The sequence below is a fragment of the Triturus cristatus genome, chromosome 1_1 (genome assembly GCF_964204655.1).
Source record: "Triturus cristatus chromosome 1_1, aTriCri1.1, whole genome shotgun sequence".
NCBI lineage: Eukaryota > Metazoa > Chordata > Amphibia > Caudata > Salamandridae > Triturus > Triturus cristatus.
In genome coordinates, this window is record NC_140579.1 from 393,600,021 (window position 1) to 393,625,244 (window position 25,224).

The following is a 25,224-nucleotide window of genomic DNA, read 5'->3' on the forward strand; positions in this document are numbered from 1 at the left end:
ACGGTGCGCTTACGCTAAAATTTTTAATAAAAAAAAAAAAAAACACTCTGTGCATGGCATATTATTGTCATCACTTACAAATTAAATTTAACAGATTACCTATCACAAGGAAGCGCATAATCTGTCCTCCATGTGCGCACGGTGCGTAACGTGGGCACGCGGTGCGCGTAGCGCACTGCGTGCCCAACTTGCGTGTACGGCACTAACTGCGTAAAGTGGGCGCGCGGTGCGCGAAGCGCACCGCGTGCTCACCGTGTGCGCACGGTGCGCGAAGCGCACCGTGCGCGCACGGAACGAACTGCGTTAAGTGGGCGTGCACGCCACGAATGGCGTAAAGTAACTTAGCATTTAAAAAACCGTACAAATTCACTGAAAAAACCATAGGTTTCACACACGTTATAGTTAGGAATTAGCATTTAAAAAACCTTGCAAATTCACTGAAAAAACCATAGGTTTCAGACATGTTATAGTTAGCGGAAATTTTACTGATAAAAAACCAATGAAATTCCCCCTTTATAGTTAGTGCAGGCAACTATAACTCACGCGACCGCAATCTTCTGCTGATGACATATGTGTCTTTATGAAAAAAAAATATTTCTAATATATGTATAGCTAAAAATTTATGGAAGAAGACATGGGCAAATAAGTGTCTAAATACAGTATTAGCATCAGCAGAGGATTGCGGTCGCGTGAGTTATAGTTGCCTGCACTAACTATAAAGGGGGAATTTCATTGTTTTTTTATCAGTAAAATTTCCGCTAACTATAACATGTCTGAAACCTATGGTTTTTTCAGTGAATATATATATATATATATATATATATATATATATATGGTACACTTTATCTGTAGGGCTTTTGTTTTGTTGCCCAGATTTAATTGCTTTTTTGAACGTTCCGATTTGGAACAAGTATCTTTCCCTGGAAAGGGGGTGGGGTAGTGCTGGATAGTGAGGCAGGAAAGGGAGGAGGGTGAACAATTTCTCAAGGCCGTTTAACACCGAGAATCGGTGCTTGAGCCTTTCTAATGCGGCCTTGAAGATTCCTTACTCCACCCTCTACCCACCAACACACCCTTGTGCCCGCAGCATGTACTGCCTCAAGCCGCAGCCCTCCTGGGTTGCGGCGGCTCCTGCGCGTCTCCCGGCGCTCACCACTCTTCCCACCACACATCTGGGTCTTCTTGAGCGTCGGGGTCTTCCCGTGTTCTGTAGGGGGTCGTCTGCTCGTCCGGTCCCCTTTCTGGAACCGCTCTCCACTGAATCCTCCTTTGCGTCTTCCTGGTTCCTGACAACGACATTCCTCTCTGTCTCCGGCTCCTTTACAACACACCTCAGGGCACCGGATTCGCCTTCCTCGCTCACGTGCTTGATCTGGATTGGCTCCGATCCCGGAACCACGGTCGCTCCGCCCTGGGAAGGGGAAGGATAGTGCTTGGTTAGCATTCAGTGCACTACGGGATTTTTCTCCTCATCCGCGGCACACGGGATCCAAGGTGACTAGTCCATTGGTCTCTTAAGGCTTCGGGGGGGTTTAACTGCGGGACTTCCTCACCCCTTTATACTCCAACACTATACCACTCACTTGCCAGAAGCAGCTAGACTCACCACCACCTACTCTGCACAGACACAGTAAGAACCAACAATATCCCATTAACAAGCATTTGCAATGCAATAGGTCTCGCTTTTACGAGAGTTTAAGCTATTGGCACTGTAAATGGCAATGCCTTTTATTTAGGTTTTAAAAACCAAAACATAAATAAAAGGCATCGTCACTTACAATGCCAGTAGCTCAAACTCGTGTAAATGTGAGACATGCATTGCAAATGCTTGTTCTTAAATCATAGAGCTTGGAAAGTACAATTTGGAAGCCATGTGGGGCTTCAGCCTCGCAATTAAGTGCACTGAAGCACATGTTTCAGAGGGACAGATAGCCATCTACTGTGAAATTTAATTGCCCTGTACAGGACTCTGCTGCCCGTTAGCTTGGTTTGCGCTATGCAGAAGGAGGTGGGTGGAAGTGAGCCCAGGAGAACTGGGGGCTAGGGGGGTGGATAAGTGGCTGTCCTGTTGGCTCTGTGCACAGGAACACAATTCTAGGATTGGCTATGCTGCAAAGAGCTTCTCTCCCCAACCTGGATCCTCCTGATGAGGCTCCACCCACCCACTCTGGGGTCTCCAGTCATCCCAATAGTTACGATTCCAGTTACAGTATTGCTTAAAACCAACCAAAACTGTGAAAATTTAAGTGGTCTGCGTATGGATTGTGATTCAAAGAATATTGTCGCATAAAGACGTGTTTGAGGCATGTGGGCTGCTGAATTCATATCTGTGCATAGATCGCCGCCTAGTGTTGGGTCCGGATGTTTGCACGTTGTTGTCCTGGAAGAGTCTTTGAAGTATCCAGAGATAGGTGACTCCTCCCCTGGACCACAGTGCGCATGGGCATCCTCTCCATCCTTAGATTGTTTTTTTCCGCCATTGGGTTCGGATGTGCTTATCTTAGCTCAAGTTAGGAAAATTTAGTTTAAGGCCAAAAGGCCTTTAGTTTTCGTCGGTACTGTTCCCGCTCGGTATCGACTGCTTTCTTGCTTAGTTTAGAAACTTCTTCCAGTTTTTCGGATCCGTTTAATCCGAACATCGACCTTACATCGACGATGGAATCGAGGACCCCATTCAAACGGTGTCCTGTATGCCACGCCAAATACCCACACATCGACGTCCACCCGGTATGCAACAAATGTCTCTCGCCGGATCACGACGAATCGAAATGTATGGCCTGTGCCCGATTCCGATCCAAGAAGACTCTCCGGAATCGACGGGCAGCGAGATTAGAAGCGCAGCAATCGGCACCGGCCCCGCCCCCGCCCAACATCTTCAGCACCGAGGACGAAGATGTTGAAAGCGTGGAAGAAGTAAACTCCAGCCCCGCTTCCGAACACAATTCCCGATCGGAAGACGCCGATGAAGCGCTTTTTCACAGGGAAGAAGCCGTCGATGAGGTAGGAGACTACGATGAGGCCTTTGGGGCCGAAGAAGATAGCTCTGGTGGAGAGCCGGGCCTACCCGTCGAAATGGAGGCTATCAAAGTGCGTCATTCTACGGCTCCGGTCAAGGGATCGCCTCCGGGCCTTACCCGAGATCAATCCCAAAGTTCTTCGGCCCCGCCTTCAGGCCCGGCCTTTAACATCCAGCACGAGCCATTATTACCCAAAAAGACTGGTTTCCCTTCAATGAAACCAAAACCAATCGTCGCACCCGTTCCACCGAAACCGAAAGTGAAACTGGCAGTGGTCGGCTCGAAGCCCTCGAAGACCTCCACTCCTTCGACGCCAGCACAGACCATCGGCTCCGAACGCACTAAGAGGGATTTCGGCGCCGATCTCGCCATGTCGGTGCATCAATGCACGCTTCGGATTTCGGATAAAGGGGGGAGGGGGTGCAATTAAAGACATTAAAAGTAGCAGACAGCCAACAAATGTTTACAAAGCTTTTAAAATACTGTGAGACTTGGGTGTTTGCAGTCAGGCAGCCTCAGACTGACTTAGACGGCCATGAGCCCAAAATGTCTAAAGCAGGAGTATTTCAAAAGCACAGCGTTTTGCGATTAACCTTCAGTCAAGCCCTGCAATGGAAATAACAAGCACGGCTGCAAAAGTGAAAGTGGCAAGCGTGGCAAAATAATTAAATTCCAAGCGCGGCCGCAGGCTTGCACGGCAAAATAATTAAATAAGCGGCAAATGAATTAAATAAACAAGCGCGGTCCCTAAAGTAAGAGGACCGCGCTGCAAATAAAAAAAAAAAGTGCTTACTGACTTATCGAGACCGTGGGTGTAATGTCGCAAGTAAACGATCCAGTCCGGGTGGGCGGGGCCAAAAGGAAACAAGGAGGGACTAAAAAGCCTCATTTACGATAAAAAGCCAGCGTTTACCATAGGCGATGACGCCAGCCAATCAAAAAGATGGGCGGTGCTTAAACTCCACTTCTGAAATATCCCGATTACAAGAAGCCTCCCAGAGCGAGCAGCGCATGCGCGCTGTAAAGCAGGTATGCGAGTCCCGATAAAGAAAAGAAAATTACACATAAGACCATGCAAAACACATCGCAAAGAATGTCAAAACTAAATATGCTGCTATTATGACACCACTTACAAAAAATTCATTCATGCATAATACTCATTTGGAGTAAACCCAACGCAAATGTTTTTCTTACCAAAAAAATGCAAATACACAAAACTGCAGATCAACCACTGCCGAAACCTCAAACAAGAAACAAAAGCTTTGTACTAGAATAAAAAGGAGAAATAAAACATTACAATCGCATATGCAAAAAATGCACTAGTCCACACACTATCCACCAGCCAAGCAAAGGTGGTAGGTAGGCCTAAAAGCGAAAGGCCTATCTGCCCTCACGCAGAGCAAAAACAGCCAATAAATTTACCCTCATAAAGGGGGAGCAACCCTTGCCCAAGGGGTCACTCCCCAACACCAACATTTAAAAAGCCCTGGTGTCTAGTTACTTTTGCCCCCCTAAGGGACAGATGGGCCTGAAAACATATGGCCGATCTGCCCCCAAAGGGGGCCAAAACGGCCACAATAATCACCCCATAAAGTGGAGCGACCCTTGCCCAAGGGACGCTCCCAACAACACTAAAACAATCCCTGGTGGCCTAGTGGGCATATAATAAAATGAATTTTTTATTTGGGCCGGTCTGCCCTCCTGGGGGGAACAAAGCGATACCAAAGGGGATGTATGACATTGTTCTGCATTCTGTCCATCAATAGTTCTTTTTGCATTTGTCACACCGAGTGGGACGGGTATGCTCAGACGTGAGTCCCGTGCTCTCCATGCCACTGGAATCAAGCTATCCTGGCTGAAGAGGGGTGAAACCCCGAAACCGGTCCTAGGAGGCTGGTCTCCAGTCCAGGGAGGGCCTGGCCTGGCAGTTCGGGCTGACCTGTTCCCATTGGGCACAGGGTCAAGACTGATTTGCATATGGCTGGGTCCAAACTGGAATGGCATGATGAGCAAAAAAACGATGGATTTAGGCCCAGATCTCTGTACTGGGGTGGGTGAATGTATGACATTGTTCTGCATTCTGTCCATCAATAGTTCTTTTTGCATTTGCCTCCCGGGGGGGGCAGAAATGGCCCAATTAAATGCTCCTCAAATGGGAGCGACCCTTGCCTAACGGGCCGCTCCCCAAAAACATATTGCTCCCCCAAGGGGAACGACTCTTGCGCAAGGGGCCGCTCCCCAACAACAATAAAACAATCTCTGGTGTCTAATGGCTTCTGCCCCCCTTGGGGGCAGATGGGCCTAGAATAACAAGGCCAATCTGCCCCCAAGGGGGGCAGAAACGGCCAAAATAAATGACCCCCAAAGGGAAGCGACCCTTGCCCAAGGGGCCGCTCCCCAACAAAACTAAAACAATCCCTGGTGTCTAATGGCTTCTGGGCCTAGAATAACAAGGCCGATCTGCCCCCAAGGGGGCAGATATGGCCAAAATAGATGATTCCCAAAGGGGAACAGCTCTTGCTTAAGAGGCCGCTCCCAACAACATATTTAAACAAAAAAAAATCCCTTGTGGCCTAGTGGGCACACAGTTACTTTTTTTTAATACAATCTGCCCCATGCGCGATTGTGCAGGAGGAATGCTTAAAAAGACATTGGAGGAAAGGAAAACCATTTCCTTTCCTCCGATGCCTTTTTAAATAACCTCCCGGAGGAGAAACTCTCCTCCTATCCTCCGGACGCACTGGAACCAAATGGCTTCCAGCACATCCGGTATCCTCCAATGACATCAGCACGCCTCGCCTTCTGACGTCATTAGATGACGTGGTGGAGTGGGGGGGGGGGGGGGACTTCCCCTGACAGCTTTAAGGGCAGCCCATGGGGGGGGGGGGGGGGGGTGGGGGGAGAGCCAGGGCTTTCCCCGTGGGTGGGTGCTAGGACGCCTCCCGGCTCTCCGACGCACGCAAAGGGTTAATAATAACTTAAGAAATAAATACTTAAAAGTAAGATTGAGATCTGGATACCTGAATTACAGAACATTTAAGTGTAGAAACATAAAGTGATATAACGGAGACTGACAAAGATGATATTTATATGTGGAGTATTGGATATAATATACCAAGTAGTTGCAAAGGTATGATCTGAAAGAAACACGTCAGTTAGATTCCTCACCTTAGAATATTCCCAGCCGTCAGACTGGATCCGGAAGATTTTTCGTCAGCAATACCCCTTGCGCGTCGCTAGGCGTCGTCTGCGGCTCCGTGTCCGTCGTCGGCGTCGTGATGACGTCGGAGTACTTAGGCGCCGCCCTCGCGCGCTGACGTCAGTTCTTCTTTTTTCCGCGCCAGTAAGCGCAGATCCGGGAGAGCTACCCCTTTAGTCGCTTTTTGACTAACTTTTTTCGATCCTTTTTGATCTTGTCTCGACTCCAGTGCCGGTAGGATGCCTGGTTTTAAAGCCTGTGCTGACTGCAACCGCTTGATGTCGGTTACGGACCATCACCGCCGGTGCCTTTACTGCTTGGGCCTCGACCACGATGCGGCGTCGTGTGCGGACTGCAAGGCCCTGACCTCGAAGGCTAGACGGGAGCGGTCCCGTAAGCTTCGAGCTTCGCCACTCGGCTCCGTGCCCCTCTCGATCCCGGTCCAGGAGGAGGTCCAAGGATCGGTCGCGGAGCAGCAGCCGACGTCATCATCGATCGTCTGGCTCCAAGTCTTCGGGTAAGTCGAAGCACTCCAAGAAGTCAAAGAGGCGACACCGCTCTTCGGACTCCCCTCGCCGGTCGCGCGACTTGGCCGAGGGTCAGGGTGGTTCCACCCCCGCGGCTCCACCGGAGCCGCAGGCGCCGCGCAAGTCCCCATACCCGCCGGTCCCTGGGACTGACGCGACACCGGCAGAAGTCAGTGCCTTCCTCTCTGCCATGAGGAACCTGGCTCCACCGTCGACGCCTGCTGGCGCGCCTTCGGGCCCCGCGGACCCGACTGGGCAACCTTGCCTGCCGGCAGCTCCGGCCCCGGCGCCGTCGACGGCTCCGGCCTAGACGCCGCAAGCGCCCGAGGGACCCGTTCCCGAGTCCCCGCCGATCGACCTCGTCACGCCTCCTCCGCCGGCTTCGACACCGGTACCACCTCCGACGCCGCTCGACGTCGAGCCCCGGTTCAGCCCTGCTCCGGGCCCGACGCCGTTACGTTACATTTTGTCTATCACCCGGCTCCGATCCTTCCTCCTGCATACCAGGAATCGGATGATGGGGGCGAATGGGAGGGATCCGAGGATCCTATGGCCGCTCAGGCTCAACTGTCACAGGACTGGGCAGATGAACTGGGGGAGGTCAGTGGTCTGGATACCTCTCCAGACACTGGATTCATCTCTCCTCTGACTGTGGCTTCGGAGGAGGGTGCGGCTTTCTCTGTGGTGCTGCGCAAGGCGGCCGCAGCCCTTGGGCTCGAGCTACCTGCCGTGGCTGTGAGGACTAACGTCCTCACCGAGGTGCTTCAGTCTGCAGCAAGCTCCACTGAGCCTCTGCTGCCATTCAATGAGGCCCTCACTGACGTTCTGCAGGGCACCTGGTCCAAGCCCTCCACAGTTCCTCCTGTGGACAGGAACGTCGCCAGGTGCCACCGCCCTGCTCCGGGCAACCCCAGTTTTCTGTCCCAACACCCTACCCCCGAGAGCCTGGTTATCCAGGCCTCTACCTCCCAATCCTCCTTCCCGACCGCTCCGCCGGACCGGGATTCCAAGAGACTGGAACAGTTCGGCAAGAAGCTGTTCTCCTCCCTTAGTTTGGGTCTGCGGTCTTTGAACACCGCCTGTCTCTTGGACCGTTATTCCCACTCTCTGTGGGATACGGTGGAGGACGTGCTGCCCCTGTGTCCAGAGGAGGTCCAGACACGACTTACCCAGGCTCTGGCCGATGGGAGGGATGCAGCGCGACATGCTATCCGATGTAGGCTTGACACTACGGACTCGCTGGGTAGGGCGATTTCTACCTCAGTGGCGCTTAGACGTCACGCTTGGCTGCGGTCCACGTCCTTTTCGGGCAATGTCCAGAGCACCCTCATGGACATGCCCTTTGATGGCACTCGCCTTTTCGGCGAGAAAGCGGACAGTGCGCTGAATCGCTTTAAGGACTCCCGGGCTACGGCCAAGTCCCTGGGCCTCTCGGCCCGCGGTCGCAAACTTCCGCTTTTCGCCCCTTTCGTGGCGAAGGAAGGGGTGCCTCCTCACGTGCGCCTAGCCACCAGCTGCAGAACCAACCTGCGCGCGGATGTGGTTTCCGCCGAGGCGGTTCTGGAGGACGACGCGGTCAGCCCACATCCACCCCGGCAGCATCCGCCTCAAGGCCTTCCTAGTCCGAGCTTTCAGGCCCATTCCATGCCAGTGGGCGGCAGAGTTCGCCATCACCTGCTCCACTGGCGGTCCATCACATCGGACAGGTGGGTGCTGCAAATCGTCCGAAGGGGCTACTCCCTCCCCTTCGAGACGACCCCTCCAGCCATGCCACCGCAGCACCACCGTATCTCGGGGGATCATTTGAATCTTCTCCACGAGGAAGTTTCGGTCCTCTTGGCCAAGGGGGCCGCCGAGCGCGTTCCGAGCCCAGAAGTAGGTCGTGGTTGTTATTCCCACTACTTTCTGGTTCCCAAGAAGGGCAAAGGGGGCCTACGCCCCATCTTGGACCTCCGGAACGTCAATGCCTTCCTCCGGAAGGAGAGGTTCAAGATGTTAACTTTGGCTCAGGTTCTGGCTGCCCTAGACCCTGGAGACTGGATGGTGGCGTTGGACTCGCAGGACGCCTATTTCCACATCCCCGTCCTGCCGGCCCACCGGCGTTACCTGCGGTTCACGGTGGGTCAAGAGCACTTTCAGTTTACCGTGCTCCCCTTCGGCCTCACCAGTGCCCCTCGGGTGTTCACGAAAGTGATGGCGGTGGTCGCAGCTCATCTGCGCAGATCAGGGGTTCCAGTCTTCCTCTATCTCGACGACTGGTTGTTGAAGGCGGGCTCGCCCCAGGCAGTCGTCTCCCACCTCCAGACTACGGCGGATCTCCTGCATTTGCTGGGGTTTTCCATCAACGTGCCGAAGTCACACCTGAGTCCCTCTCAGAAGCTCCTCTTCATCGGAGCGGTTCTCGATTCGGCGCAGTTCCGGGTCTATCCACCGGAACAGCGGGTCTGGGATATTCAGGCCGTGATTCCCATCTTTCGGCATCTATCCTGGGTTTCGGTCAGGCTAGTGTTGCGGCTTCTGGGGCTGATGGCCTCCTGCATCCTACTAGTGCATCACGCCAGGCGGCGCATGCGGGCTCTGCAGTGGGACCTGAAGTTTCAGTGGGCCCATCATCAAGGCAACCTGTCCGACCATGTCTTGATCTCGGAGGGCACTGCACAGCAGTTGCAGTGGTGGCTCACGGACCGCGATTGGGTCAAGGGCAAGAGCCTCTCCCTTCCCCAACCGGAGCATGTCATAGTGACGGATGCGTCCCTCCTGGGATGGGGTGGCCATATGGGAGAGGCGGAGATCAGAGGCCTCTGGTCTCCGGCGGAGTCTCGTCTCCACATCAACCTGTTGGAGTTGAGAGCGATCCGGCTTGCACTGAAAGCCTTCCTTCCCTCTGTCCGGGGAAGTGCCGTGCAGGTGTTCACGTACAACACCACCGCCATGTGGTATTGCAACAAACAGGGTGGGGTGGGGTCGTGGACCCTTTGTCAGGAGGCTCTGCGCCTCTGGACGTGGCTGGAACACCAGGGCGTCACCCTGGTGGTTCAACATCTAGCGGGCTCTCTGAACGCCAGAGCAGACGAACTCAGCCGCCGGTGCATGATGGATCACGAATGGCGTCTGAACTCCGAAGTGGCGCAAGGTCTCTTTCAACAGTGGGGAGAGCCTTGGTTAGATCTATTCGCCACCGAAGAGAACGCGCAATGTCAGCAGCTTTTCGTCACGAGTGGAGTTGCGGTCTGTTGTACGCCTTTCCGCCTATACCACTTCTGCCCAGAGTGCGCCTTTCCGCCTATACCACTTCTGCCCAGAGTGCTGAAGAAGATCAGGCACGACCGGGCCCAAGTCATCTTGGTGGCTCCGGATTGGGCACGAAGGTACTGGTATCCCGAGCTACTCAGTATGTTGACCGATCCTCCGATACGTCTGCCCCTTCGGGAGGATCTTCTGTCGCAGCAGCAGGGGACGGTCCTACACCCGAACCTGTCCAGCCTCCACCTCCATGTGTGGAGATTGAGCGGCGGCAGTTGATGCCATTTGACTTGCCTCCTGAAGTCTGTGATATCATTCTGGCAGCCAGGCGTCCCTCCACAAAGACGGTATACGCCTGCCGGTGGAACAAATTTGTGGCATGGTGCACAGCAAAGGCTGTGGATCCCCTTTCCGCCCCTCTTTCTGAGGTTCTCCTCTTTCTTCTTTCTTTGGCCCGGCAGGGCTCTGCCCTGGGCACCTTGAAAGGTTATCTTGCTGCCATCTCTGCGGCTTCCTGATCAGCCTTCTCTTTTCAAGTCCCCTGTAGTTACACGCTTTCTAAAAGGCATTACTCACACGTTCCCTCCTGTCCCTTTTGTAATGCCTCAGTGGGACTTGAATCTTGTTCTCACATTTCTAATGTGCGCTCCCTTTGAGCCTCTTCATAATTGTCCTCTTCGTCTGCTGACGCTTAAGCCTGCTTTTCTGGTAGCCATCACCTCGGCTAGACGGGTGAGTGAGCTCCAGGCTTTATCATCAAAGCCTCCTTTTCTCTCGGTTCATCCGGACAAGGTTGTCCTTCGGCCTCGTCCCTCCTTTCTTCCGAAAGTGGTGACCCCCTTTCATCTTGGGCAGTCTGTCACCTTGCCCACCTTCTTTCCGCCTCCGCATCCTTCCAAAGAGGAAGAGAGGCTCCACCGTCTGGACCCAAAACGTGCGCTCTCCTTTTATCTGGACCGCACAAAGCAGTTCCGGGTGGACGACCAACTTTTCGTTGGATACGTGGGTGCTAAGAAGGGGAAAGCTGTGCACAAACGGACCATCTCTCGGTGGGTCGTTTTGTGCATCAAAATTTGTTACTCCTTGGCAAAAAAGGACCCTCCTGTTGGGCTGCGCGCCCATTCTACTCGGGCCACGGCGGCTACTACTGCTTTGGGACGGGGTGTCCCTTTGCAGGACATCTGTCAGGCGGCAACGTGGGCTTCGCTACACATGTTTGCCAGGCATTATTGCCTTGACAGCCAAGTCCGGAGGGATGGCTTCTTTGGCCGTTCTGTCCTCCAGGACTTTCTGGTGTGATCTTGGTTTGCAGACCCACCACCGGGGATGGTATTGCTTGGGTATCTACTCTAAGGTGAGGAATCTAACTAACGTGTTTCTTTCAGATGAACAAGTTACTTACCTTCGGTAACGATGTATCTGTAAGAAACATTAGTTAGTTAGATTCCTCACCGACCCACCCATCCTCCCCGTTCTGCGAACTGACATCTAGGGGTAAGGATATCCTTTTCAGGCCCCTAGATTTCTTTTTGGCACCAGTGTCGGTCTTTGCATGGCTCTGCGTTCCTGGCGCGGAAAGCTATGTACAAGAACTGACGTCAGCGCGCGAGGGCGGCGTCTAAGTACTCCGACGTGATTCCGGCGCACGACGCCACCGGACGCGGAGTCGCAGACGACGCCTAGCGACGCGCAAGGGGTATTGCTGACGAAAAATCTTCCGGATCCAGTCTGACGCCTGGGGATATTCTAAGGTGAGGAATCTAACTAACTAATGTTTCTTACAGATACATCGTTACCGAAGGTAAGTAACTTGTTCTTTAGGACGCTGGCTCTTTATATAGTGGAGCAAAACGAGGTACACTGTGTAAAGAGTCCAGGCAACCGTTATTAGGTTTATGGAGGCACAACTGATAACACTAAATGTTTATTTGTGGTAGCGTGGCCGAGCAGTTTAGGCTTATCAGCGGGTAGTGCTAAGCATTTGTTGTGCTCACAGGGTAGTGCTAAGCATTTGTTGTGCTCACAGAGGCAATAAATAAGACACGCACTCAAAAATAAATCCGAGACCAATTTAGAAAAATGCAGCGTATTTTTATATAAGTTTTGATTCCAAGAACTTTTAACAATTGAATACTTTTGAGTCTTTCTTCTTCTTAAAATATAACTTTGTTTTTTTCTTACTTGGACGCAATGATGTATTTGCACACTCAGCCCTACGCTCGCTTTTTGTGTAGCACTACGATGCATTGGAACGCAACTGAATACGTTTCTCTAGCGGAAGTATTTCTTCCAGCTCCACTAGTTCGGTCTGCACGTGACCTCACCCGGATTTTAATCGGTTCACCGCCGCCCACTTTTTGAACGCTGCGGACTCGGCGTTGCAGGGCGCACGACACATGCGGAGTGCCTCTAAACAAGGAGACGAGAGTTTGTCACACGGGTGAGTGTTCTTCCCGCCCCACTCTTTATTTAACGGACCCCCTATTTTAAATATTTAGTGCCCCGGGGAGGTGGCGGTCCCCGGGGCGTGTGGGGGGGCTCGAGCCCTCCCCAAACAGGTATTTTATTTATTAAACAAGCCCCGGGGGAGGCGGTCCCCGGGGCTTCGGGGGGCCCCGAGCCCCCCCCCCGGCAAATATGTAAATAAAGCCCCGGGGGTGGCAGTCCCCGGAGCTTGGGGGGGCCTTGGCGCCCCCAACCCCATTTTTTGCAAAATCCCCGGGGGTTTGCGGTCCCCGGGGCTGGGGGGGCCATTACTATAAAATATTGCCCCCGGTACTTGGCTCCCCCGGGAGCTAATTGTAAACGAAGCGAGGGAGTCCGCGCTTCGTTTTTTTTTTCCGGGAGCGGATCCCGTGATATTTAAAAAAAATATATATATTTTTTTGGGCCTTGGGGGTCCTTGTGGGACACCCTGAGCAGGCCTAGGGGGTCAGGGTGTTTCTACCCTGCCCCCTTTTTGCGGGTTTTTTGTTCTTTCTTGTGCCTCGGTTCTACCGAGACACAAGATGGCTGCCAACACTTCCTGATTCAGAGTGTTGGCAGCCAATTAGCATAAAGCTCGTGCTCGGGAGGATCCGTGGCCCTAGATATATCTATCTTTTTATTTTTGAATATCTCAGGAACTACTGAATGGATTTACAAAAGGCACAATTGTGAACCAAGTGCTACCTCTTTGCCAAATTTGGTGTCATTCCGTTCAGCAGTTCGGGCTGTAGCTGCATCAACAGGTCCTATGGGAAATTGCATGGGGAAAACGGGTTTTGGGACCCCCTTTTTTCTCAGCCCCCGCTTGACGAATCACCACGAAACTTTCAGGATATGAGCGGACCGGAGCTGGCCAAAAATTTGGAAAATTTCGCGAAGCTTCGTCAACCGGCGCCAGACTTATTGGGAATAGAATGTTGCGGATTTCCTATGGAAAATTGGTCTTAACTATAACTATCTACTGGGTTTGCTAAAAACTTTGATGCAGTTTGACGAATCTTCACTAAACTTCCCCCCAAAAATGTCTCACCCACCTTAGCTTCTTCTTAGAGAATTTCGGGATAATCCGCCAAGCAGGGCCAAGGAATTGAGGGGTGGGGGACAAAATGTGTTTTCCCTATGCATTTTCCCATAGCTATTTTAGACAGCGCTACAGCCAAAAACATCAGAACAGAATGACACCAAATTTGGCAGATAGCCAGATTGTGATTCACTGTGTTAGATTCACAGATCTATGAGCTCAAGCACATATTGTAATAAGGTAGCCGCAATCTATAGGAAAAGTTGTGCCCACCATTTTAGGGCTCGGGGACTCATTCCCAAAGCCACATAGGAGGGGATTTTTTTTTTTTTTTTTTAATTTATTTTAAGCAGCTTTCGGGGGCTGTGGTCCCGTGGATGCACTGCGATTCCCCAGCATGCCCCCTAGAGAATTGCACCGAATCTGCGACGCAACAAGTTAAACAACAAGCATTGGCATAGCCAATAGGTCTCGCCTTTGGGACCTTATAAGTGTTTAGCCATGCAACAGTTGCATAACTAAATACTTATAAGGTCCCAAAAGCGAGACCTATTGGCTATGCCAAGCGGCCGTGCGGCCGCGAAAGTGATCGCGAGCAAACATCAAAGCGGCCGTGCGGTTGCGAAAGTGAAAGTAATCGTGGTAAAGCGCGGCGCGCGACCCCGCGCATATGCGCTGTAGCTCTAGGCTGGCCATGGTAGCACTTTTTGGAGCCCTCTCAATAAGTCTCGCCAGACCAGCACATGCGCTGGGTCAGGCGAGACCTAAAAAGGACCGGTTGGGGCATCAGCGGGTGGTTGGGCACAGGGCATGGTCACAGGCCATGCTCTGCGCCTAACGCCGCACACTGCGATAAGACATATTTTCCATTAAAAACCGCATAAGAAGGGGCAGGGCCAAGACGGCTGAGTGATGACTCTCCTCACCTGCTCTCCCACCGACTGACAGACTTCAGATCTTTTCTCCTGCTCACCCGCCCCAATTGGGGGTTGTCTGGGTGTCCTGAAGTCAAGTAAGCTATCCCATCCTGCATCGAACTACGCAGATTGGAGGCAGCGGCAGAGAGATGAGGTGGCCAGGAGGGCCTTGAGCGGATGGTGGTCTGACCACAGGGGGACTGATGCGACAGCAGGAGCTTCCTTCCCTGGTGCTGTTGCAGGCAGTATGGCGCCCCGCTCAGTGGCTGAGTCCCCTGCTTGCTGGCCAGGGTCAAGGTGAAGCTCCCGTGTCCCAGGGATTGCGGTTGGCCTGGACGGAGGGCGGGCATGAGTGACTCCTCCGTACGGGACCGGGGACAGTGGAGACCACGTGTATGTATACCGTGATTGCCAGCTGGATGATATGGGGCTTGTCCAGAGCCCTGCGGTGACTGAGGCATATGGCCTGCCCTTGATCCCCTGGGTCTAGGAGCAGGGTTGTGCGGAGGCAGGGGGCTCGGGCCCCTGTACCGGCCAACTTGGGCCACGCACAGAGGCGGGCCATTGAGGACACGGGGCATGGAGTCCATCTTCCTCATACATGTCAGTGAATGAGCATTGGGGGAGATGCAGGGTACCCTGCAAGAGGCCTTTGAGAACTTTGCCAAAGCCTCTTGTTGGCTAGAGACGCCTCTGGGAATGGGGTGAAGCATACACGTCCTGTGATAAGGAGACAGGAGTTGAAACTGAGGCTCCGACCACACTGGGAAAGACTGCTTGAGAACTGTCACCTCAAGTTCCCTACAGCTTAGTTGGACACTGGGAGAGGGGGGGGGGGGGGGGAGGTGTGACCTCTGCGATAGGACCGCCCCTCGTGGGAGCCGGACTGACATGGATGTGCCGACACAGGGGGGCCTTCCATGCCCCCAAAACAAAATGATGACCCGGGGCACCCTTTCTAATTGTCTGGAAAGCACACAAGCTGGAGAAATGGAACAAGGTGCCACCCCCAGTACGGGCGCGACCATAAACAAGCATACCTCTTCCATGAGATAAACACAATATTTGCAAATCTAGCTTTGAGCTCGGGGTCGGTTGACCCCACAGGACCTGGAGCCGCCCACGGAGAGGTTTATGGATGAACTCTGGAGGTCTCCCAAGGGGATCAAGAATGGCTCCATGGTGTCATCCCGGTCTGCCGTAGAGACACTGCAAGACACTGGATTCTATCCATGGGCGTGTCAGCATACTGGTACAAATGATGGCCCATATGGAGGCATATTGCGAGTATGACAGAGTACGGACTGAACGCCTGCATTTGTTGATTGGATCTTACACTGGTGACACTGCACAAGAAGACCACTGAGGGAGCGCCTAGATGATCAGTTGTGGCCCCTGGGTGCTCTGTCCACCACATTGAGGCATAAGCAGCAGAGATGGGGTTGAAGAGGGACAGACCCCTGTAGGAAGCTGACTATATAATATATATAATGCACCAAATTGATCTGAGTAGAGAATCCAGGCAACCCTTGTTGGTTTAGAGCGGCAAAAATGATAATACTAAATGCTCTGTTATTTGGTAGTGTGGGTGAGCAATTTAGGCACATCAGAGGGTAGTACTAACCGTTTGTTGTACTCTCAGAGGTAATAAATGAGACGCACTCAAAGAATAAATCTGAAACCAAATTAGAAAAATGAACTCGTATTTTTATATAAAATTTGATAACAAGAACTTGTGAGCAGGTATGTAGCTTTTTTATGCGTATTGTTTTCCTAACGGAGAAAAAAGGCCTATAAGGAATACAGGTACTTGCAGTAAGTTTCTGCAGGTCCCCTTCTGGATTCAAGGTGGTCAGGGGGGGGTAAGGTCCAAAGTACTACCAGCAGTTGGTTTACCAGCCCTGAGGTGTCTGGGTGCAGAATTGCTGGTTGGGTTGGTAGCTTTATGCTCTACACTGAAGGAGATGAACTCTTAAAAATAAGCTGCATGGTGGGGAGGGGGCGGGGGGTCGTGCTGCTGATGGTCACTGAATGTATCCAATGTCTTTTGATGCCAGTTTGTTGGACGGTTGTCCATGTATTTGTTTGTTTATTTGCAAAATAAAAATTTGCTTATCAAAAAAAAAAAAATAAGCTGCATGGTGGACGAATCCAGAAGCTCCCAACGGGGGGGGGGGGGAGGGGGGGGCTAGGTTCACAAGGGTCCTGGGAGCAAGGCAGCACAGTCGGTTCTTAAAAACGCGTGCCGGGGCATAGGTGTTTGGTCAGGTACGCTGGTGCGTCACAGATCCTTGCGTTGTCGGTCTTGCCTTTAGAGGGTGCAAAAATCAGGACAACTGGGCCACTATGGAGTGGGTCTCTGCTATGCTGACATCCCTGGATTGCTGCTCAGTCTTGTTGGAGTCCTGACTGGACTCAAATAGGCTTTGGTTGCTGTAGGAGGTCCGATACACCGGATACTGGTGCTCTGGTTGGTCCTGGTGTTTTCTCACTTGGTAGGGAGACGGATCTGACCTGTAGCATGGTGACCTCTTCCTGGGGGGGCTGCTGTGAGAAAGTGCCCTCTTTCTTGCATGGTATGCCCTCACTTTTTGCTAAATTGCTGAATGTACTTTGACTGAGTGTACCCTGGACTCCTGCCAATCAGGTGCCCAGGGCCTATGTTCCTTCCTTAAACACACAAACTCCAAATTGGCAAACCCTGGCCACATGTCAGCCCCTAGTAAATGGTACCCTAGGTACCCAGGGCCTTGTGACCAGGGAAGGCCCCTAAGGGCTGCAGCACTCATTGTGCCACCCTTAGGGGCCCTGTGCCCTTACACACACACACTGCCTTTGCAGGCTGAGTGTCTGGGTGCAGGACAAAATGAAGAGTCGACATGGCACACATCCCTGTGTGCCATGCCCAACACCCACACTGCCAAGGCATATGTCAGTCACCCCTCTGGCTGGGTGCCTTATGCCCATGGTGTGGGCGCAGGAGCCCTGTGCCCCTACAGTACCCAGGTCCATTCCTGGGCACTGTAAGTGCAGTGCTGCCATTTAAGAGTACATGGTGCTGAGAGCTCGTCAAACACGAGCTCCACAGCACCATAATGGCAACACTAAAGACTGGGAAGTTTGGTATCAAACTTCTCAGCACATTAAACCCACACTGATGCCAGTGTGAGATTTAATGTACCAAGCACCCCAGAGGGCATCTTAGAGATGCCCCCTTACAACTAACCTACAATCCACGTCTGCTCTGAGGCTGCCCAGGCTGCCACACAGCAGACACGTTGCTGGACCCCTGGGTGGGAGTGCCCCTGCTCTCCCAGGCCTGCAACAATGCACATCCTGGGTGAGGTGATAAATCTCCTCCCCCAGGATGAGCAAAAGGAAGCTTCAAAGGCCTGCCGCCTCTAGGAGTTTCCCCAGGCCACTGCAACCCCCCACTCTGGCGGGAAGCTTGGCCGGAAACCCCATACAAGGACAGGGGATGTGCCAGCCTGCCCACCCCACCCCTCAGGTGGGGGAGGCGAGGTGAAGCACATCTCCGGGCTCTCGCCATCTTGAAGATGGGAGGCCCTACCCTATCAGGATTAGGCTACTGCCCCCCTCCCACAGGAGAGGGGCAGGATAGGGGGTGTACCCACCCCAGGACAAGGACCCATTGGTCCCTGACCTTCACCTACCTGTAACGCCCCTAAATCTAGTATTTAGGGGCACCCTGAACCTTCCTTCCCCAGATTCCAGATTCAAAAGACTACAAGAAGAGCAAGAAGAACAAAGACCTGCCCTGCAGCTGCTAAAAAGGGAAGAAGACACCAACTGCTTTGGCCCCAGCCCTACCGGCCTGTCGACTCCCGAACCTGCACCAGCGCGGCATCTCTCGTGGCCAGCAACCTCACCAACCCCGGAGGACCTGGCTACCTTTAGGCTCTAAGCCCCTGGGACTCCCATGAGTAGAGGCTCTACTCAGAAACCTATTTCTAACCCCTGGCAGCAGCCCGGAACCGCGAACCCAGCACACTCTGCACCAGCCAAGCCTGGCCAGTGCCGGAGTGGACAAAGACCCTGAGGACGACCCCACGGCGACACTGACCCCGAGTCCGGCACCCAAGGACCCCCCTCAACATTCCTGAAGAATCCTGCAGCCTCGGAACAAGGTGCCCCCCCCAACCGCGATCATCAGAGGGTAAGATTTCCCGACACCAAAAGGCACCCCTGCACGCGGCGCCCTACGGCCCCCTGTGCCCAATCCCGGGGTACCCACCTAACCTACAACTACCCAACTTACCTCTCGAAGTGGTGGTGGCACCTGAAGCATCCTCGTCCCCGAGCTTGCAGCCTTTTTCCTAACCGGAACATTCCCATTGATTTCCATTGAGCGCCCGACGGCTCAAAAGCACCCTGCACCCAGCCGCCCGAGTGGCCCTGGCAGTGCAATCTCTACACTAGCCTACTTCCCCACTTGCCCTGAGTGAGTGACCAGGAGCCCAGCTCCCACAGCCGCGCAGCCTGCTAGTCAGCAGCCACCAAACCAGGCCCCCCTATTCCTCATAGGCTCACATTGGGCCTAACTCTCTCTGCACCCGGCTGCCCTAGAGCCGCTGAGGGTGAACTAACTGTGCCTATCTGACCTTGGGGGACCCCTGAGTCTATGCCCAGAACCTCACCTTTGCCAGTCGAGAACTTACCTGAAAACCGCTAACTCTATTTTCTACATAGGGTAACATTGACTGGCTTTTTCTTGAAATTTCGTCTAAGTGTGGACTTTTCAAATCTTCAAATATTCACTAAAAATCAGCCGAGCGACAAAAACGCAAAAACTCACCTGCTCTCAGGTGGGCTCACAGTGCTGGATCTTGGTGCCCAGCACTGGCTCGGAAGAATACTCGCATCTATACTTACCAGTAACCCCATTTTCTCCCATAGGAAACCATTGACTGCTTTTCTGTGAAATTTCTTCTAAGTGTTGATTTCTGCAATTTCTAAATATTCCTCAAAAATCGTAAAACATCTGAAAACGTAATTACTTACCTGTTTTGGATAAATGTCCCAGTACTGAACCCAGACACCCAGTACTGGATTACAAAAGTAACGACAACCTACTGTACCTGTAACCTATATTTCCTTCCATAGGGAATCATTGATTGTTTGCTCTGAAATATTTTTTAAGTGCTCACTTTTGAAATAGATAAATATTGGTTAAAAATCAGTACAGTTCCAAAATCGACTTTCAACAGCTGATTCTGAGAACTGACCCAGGACTGGATCTAGGATCCAAGCCTGGAATTACAAAAGTAATCTGAAAGTAATCTGTTGCATATAATTTGAATTTATCATTGAGCTCAATGTATTGTGTTTAGAAATAGAGTTGCCTACTGCAACTACTTGTAACTGTTTACTAAAAAGTCTATTGCATATACAAAAGTATTTTTATGAAACATCTCTTGTCGAGAAAGTATATTTTAATTCCAAGTGTTGGTTCTAAAATAAAACAAGCATATATTTTTTTATATATACAAACCATTGGCCTAGAGTTCAGTTATTGAGTGTGTGGAACTATTTGCTGACTGAGTGTGTACAACAAATGCTTTACACGTCCTCTGATACTGCCTTACTAATCGACCAGGCTACCACTTGTGGAGAGTAAGGTTATATCTAACTTTAACTTCCGTTAAACCCTTGGGGTCTGTGGACTCTGTACACCCTGTACCTATTAAGGAACAGTATATACAGAGCCACTTTCTCACAGCTGCTATGTCTGTAAGACCTGGAAGCGGTGGCACTGTAGACCTGACTATTGTTTTGGTGGCTGCAGGGGAATAGCTCCTCTACTTCAAGGGGGATTGCTGGCAGTTTACGAAGGCTGGCAGTCTGCCAAGGTTCTTGGTAGTGACTCAGCTGCAGGAGGAGTCCGTTTCTTCACGATTGTCAAGACTAGTGCAGTCAAGCAGGGATTGTTGCCAAACTATCCGCAGCAAGTCTTTACTTGTTTTTGTCGCTCTTCCTTGTCCTCTTCTTCTGGATCCCTCAAGTATTACTTCCTGGTGTCAGGGGCCCACCCAAATACTCAATTTGGTGGCATTGAAGAGAGTGAAGGGTATTGGCAAATGGACTACTAACCCCTGCTGTCACTACACCCCCTAGCTGACTACTTCCTGTGGGGAGTAGGCATCCCCCTGTCCCAGAGCTCCTAATTCCACAACACGAGATGGTGGAATTCTCACTTTCATTTTCACTTCAGGCTGCTCACCTTAGGGTTGTGACTAGCCAGGAGGTGAAACATGCCTCCTTGTATAGCTAATGTCCTGGTGCCAAATGGGCAGGGGCTGGCATCCTCCAGGTATGTGGAAAGCCAGTCTTGCATGTCAAAGCTGGTGTACTCTCCTACTAGAACAGGCATTGTTTCTAACCTATGAGAGCGGGGCTCTCACCTCCTATGGGGTCAGAAGCTCATCTGTGGTGGCAGGCTTGACAGGACCAGTCAGCCAGCAAACTATAGGACTTGTAGACTTCAGGGTGTACAAGTAAGGTACCCTCTAGGTGCATGTATTAATAAATACATCAGTGTGGGTTTATTAATACAAGGTACCAAACACCATAGGTTTCAGTGAAGCCATTATGTAGCTGGGTAACTCGTTTTGACCAGTGCCCAGTATACATACCTTAAGATGGCTGCCCTGCTCACTTGTAACATCCAGCAATGGAACTAGACATTACCGGGGCATATGTGCTCATGCAGATATGTCCTCACATATGTTATAATGCACCTTGCCTTAGGGCTCCAAGGACTACTGTAGCGGTAACTTACAGCCCATGTTCTGTCTTTGGCATGGCACACAGGAGTGTGCCAAGTCATGTTTTCAAACATAATTTGCACTATGGCACGCAGCTTGGAATGGCAGTCTCTGTGAAGGTCCTTAGCCAACTCTGAAACAGTCTGACATCACTGTTTTTCAAGGAAGGAGCACTGGCACTAAGGTCTGGTTATCAGGCCTCAGTGCACTGTCAGGGTCAAAAACAGCATCTAGTAGCTACAAGCATTTGCAATGCAATAGGTCTCGCATTTTTTTAGAGTTAGAGTTATTGGCGTTGTAATGGAAATGTATTTTACTTATGTGAGAGCAAGTGCGAAAATGATAGAAAGGGAGAGCGAGTTGCTACATAGAGATAGTTCGAGTTATCTGCGTATACAAGTGTGAGGTAGAGTGAAGAGAGAGAGAAAGAGAAGGAGATAGAGATTGAAAAGAGAGTTAGAGAAAGGTAGAGTTACATGCTGGAGGCCGGGGATACTTGTAAAAAGCATAGTCAGGGTGAAGCTGCTCCCAAAGCTACTGATATATATTTTGGTGTCACGTTGTGTTGTCATACTTTATATATTTATTATTGCAATGCAAAAACAATCTATGGACGCATCATGGTGGTCCATGTAGGTTATGTATTTGTTGTTCAGGTTTAGAAGACTCATGTAGGCTTCATGTTATTAAATGCGTTAATGCACTTAACTTTCACAGATCAGTAAGCATAATGGTGTTGCTCATTAAAAATTCTGACGGGGACCAGGTATTGCTTGGATATGCAGGTTCCCAAGTCCATTTGAGTTGCTGCGGTATATGTGTGCGTCCCTGCGGCATCAGACTTTTGTGATGTGGATATAAGAGCGGCAGAAACAGCGGGACAATGTAAGAGGCGCGGGGGTCAAAGAGGACAGATGGATGTAAAAGGGACAGACCAGCAAAAATAAGTGGCGGCCCAGTGTGATGACGTATGCACGTGTATGCCTTGCCTTTTTTTTTTTATTATGTACGATTTCAAGATGTCGAATGTCACCTTTAGCAGTCAATTTATTTTTGAAAAAGACAGGTAATTTCTGATGTATATGTTTCCCTCGTCTTCATTTTGCTTGCAACAAAGTGTCACCCATAATCGCTGAATGCCACTCAGAATTAAAGTGAAGTTATGAAAATGTCATACACAAGCAATATGAAACCTTGGCATCTATGCGTCTCCGCTGATGCGGTCTGAAGGTGGCGTGGGGGGGGGGGGGCTGTTGCGGCCTCTCTGCTGATGCTGTCTAAAGGCGGGGTGGGGGGCAGAACACAGCTGGGCTGCGAGGCCTCTCTGCTGATGCTGTCCGAAGGTGGTGGTTGAGGGGGCAGAAGAGGGCTGTGCTGCGTGGCCTCTCTGCTAATACTGTCCGAAGGCAGCATGGGAGGGGGGCAGGGGGAAGCAGAAGGCTGAGCTACAGAGTCCTCTCAGCCGATGCCATCTGGGAGGGGGAGGCTGACTCGGGACTGTTGTGGCCTTTCTGCTCACGCTGTTCAAGGGGAGGTTGGAAACAACAGCGGGCTGTGTGACAGGCGAAAGTGAAAGACGAGTGCTTTCAGGCTGCCAAATGGTGCGCGCGCCCGGCACACATGCACAGTAGTTGGCGGCCTGAAAGCACTCGTTTGCACTTCCAAAAGTGCTTACTATAAGTCTCGCCAGAACAGCGCTAAAGCGCTGTCTCAGGCGAGACCTAAAAAAGGGGGCAAAAAGTGAGGGGACAATTGCAACAAAAACCCAATTTCCCCATATCAATTACACATACTTATAACGACAAGGAGGGCAGGTATCTTATTTTAGTTGGAGCATTACTTGGCAGACCGCTAACTGAGGCCATAGTATATGCGCCAAATTCTGCCCAGGAGAAATTTCTAGTGAAGCTGGAGGAGGTAACTAGGGGAGGCATCATCCTGACCAGCAGCCTTAAATGGTTTGGAATACATAGACAGAGGAGTGGAGGGAGGACTGGGGGGGGGGAATCATAATACTCGTGCAGTTGCTTTCTCCAGCTGGCTGAAAAAGACCATTGAAAACCTGGGCCTATGAGACTCCTAGCAGGAGCTCAATGTAGCATCCAAGATCTATACATTTTACTTACTTGTACACCGCACCCACTCACAAATCAGTTACATCTTACTAGCAACTCCTTGATGGGGCTTACCTGTGCCACAGAAATCGGACCCATTATCAGTCTCCGACCAATCATCAGTCATAATTTGGCTAGATCTAGGGCATAGAAGACCTCTGGGACTCTGGAAGCTGCACCCATCCTTATTCAGGGATCCAGTCACCAAAATTGAGATAGTAAAACGAATAGAGAAATATTTGGAACATAATGAGGTAGGAGAGGTCCCTGGGGTGTTGGACACATTCAAAACGGTGATACGAGGACATTTTCAATGCAGTAGCCACTGAACGTACATGACTTCTCAAGTTTGACTTACAGAAATACAAGGGCGAGTTTACAGAGCTTGAACAAGAACTGCAATAGCGCTCTCAGCATACTACTTGTTCACTTCTGCAGACAGAGGGCAATTACGGATGCCTTATACCAACAGAGCCATACTTTCCCTGCTTCCGCTTAAAAACTGATCCTATATATCCGGAAACAAAGTGGGCGCCCATAGTGTGACTCCTGAGAGGCAAAAGGGAAAAAGAATATGTGAAAGAAATAATTGCTGCCTTGCGATCCCGGTTGTTGTATTACAAAGGGAAAGTTAACGACTTCTGCACTTTTTACGAATAGCTCTACAAAGGTGCTTCCCCATCTACGGGGGACAGAGATGCCTTTTTAGGTCTCGGCTCGAAGGCTGCGCTTGCGCAGTCTCGGTCCGAGATTTAATGACTTGGAGAAGAGGGGCTTGAACCCGCCCCTCTTCTCCCCTGTTCTCCATTGGCTGGCCTCTTGAATGCTGGCCAGCCATTGGAGAAGAGGTCCGTCACTCCAAACAGGCCCCGTCCTTTTCGGATTCGGGGGCGTGTTTTTTCCAACTTTTCTAGTTATCTCCTCCAGCCAATGGCAAGAGGAGAGAAAAGGAAAACACGCCCCCGAATCCGAAAACGCCACTGCGTTTCTCCGAGGCATTTCTGCTTGGCCTCAGAGAAAGGCGGTGGTGTTCATGGCGTCCTCTCCCCTGCTCTCTGCTGCCTCGGTGCTCCCGTGTCCGGCTGCTGCTCTGGTCTCCTCCCCCTGTCCTAAAAAGTTTGAATGTGAAAATGTGTTTTCGCGTCACACTTGTGCACGTCCCGTTGGTGTCTCCGTTCCCCCAGCTGCTGCCATGAATCAGTGTTAATGGCCCATCAGCGGGAGGCGCCGCTTCGCACAATGTGTACAGACGGAAAGCCTCCCTTTGTGTAGGCGAGTGCCAGGGAGCCAGCTACGCACATACCTGCCAGATGTCATGTTCAGAGCCTGCTGGGGGTCGGGGTGGGTATTCGGGTGCTATCAGGTGTGCATACCTTCATTCTGTTTGTTGTGCAGCTGTTAGCATCACAGGTGGACCCCGATTGCATCCACGGACATGGAAGTCCAGCGAGCCCTTGGAGGCGGCAGTGAGGAGCGACGCGTGCTTCCGGATAATGACGTCCTCGTGACTATTTTGACTACGCTTAGCTTGCAGCCACCAGTTATCTAGGCTAAATTACCTCCTACCCGGATTGTGTTCATCATAAAAAGATTCAGCTCGGTTTTCTCATAAACCATTGGTCACATGGTTAAGGGTGCCAGGTGGTTCATGTCATCAGGGGAACCTTTCACCAGATTTTTTTTCGAAAAAAATTATTGTCATCTGGCAACTGAGTTTTGGTGTGTGGCGAGCAGTGGGTTGGAAAATGGTGTCCGTGATGAGAAAAAGCCCTGTAGTGACCTCACACAAGGGTTTTAGAAATGTGGCAAACCCTGGACAACTTTCAATTCCTTTATTTACAGCCTATTTTGTGCTTGCATTACATTCCGTAGACAAAAAAAACGAAAAACAACCCATCCCTACCCGAATTTGGA

General features: G+C 51.4%; 1 long non-coding RNA gene across 1 annotated transcript in view; it reads left to right on the top strand.

The window, feature by feature from the left end:
* Window positions 1-25,224, top strand: part of LOC146870293 (uncharacterized) — a 38,103-nt gene that overhangs the window by 944 nt on the left and 11,935 nt on the right. The gene's annotated exons all lie outside the window — the stretch shown is intronic.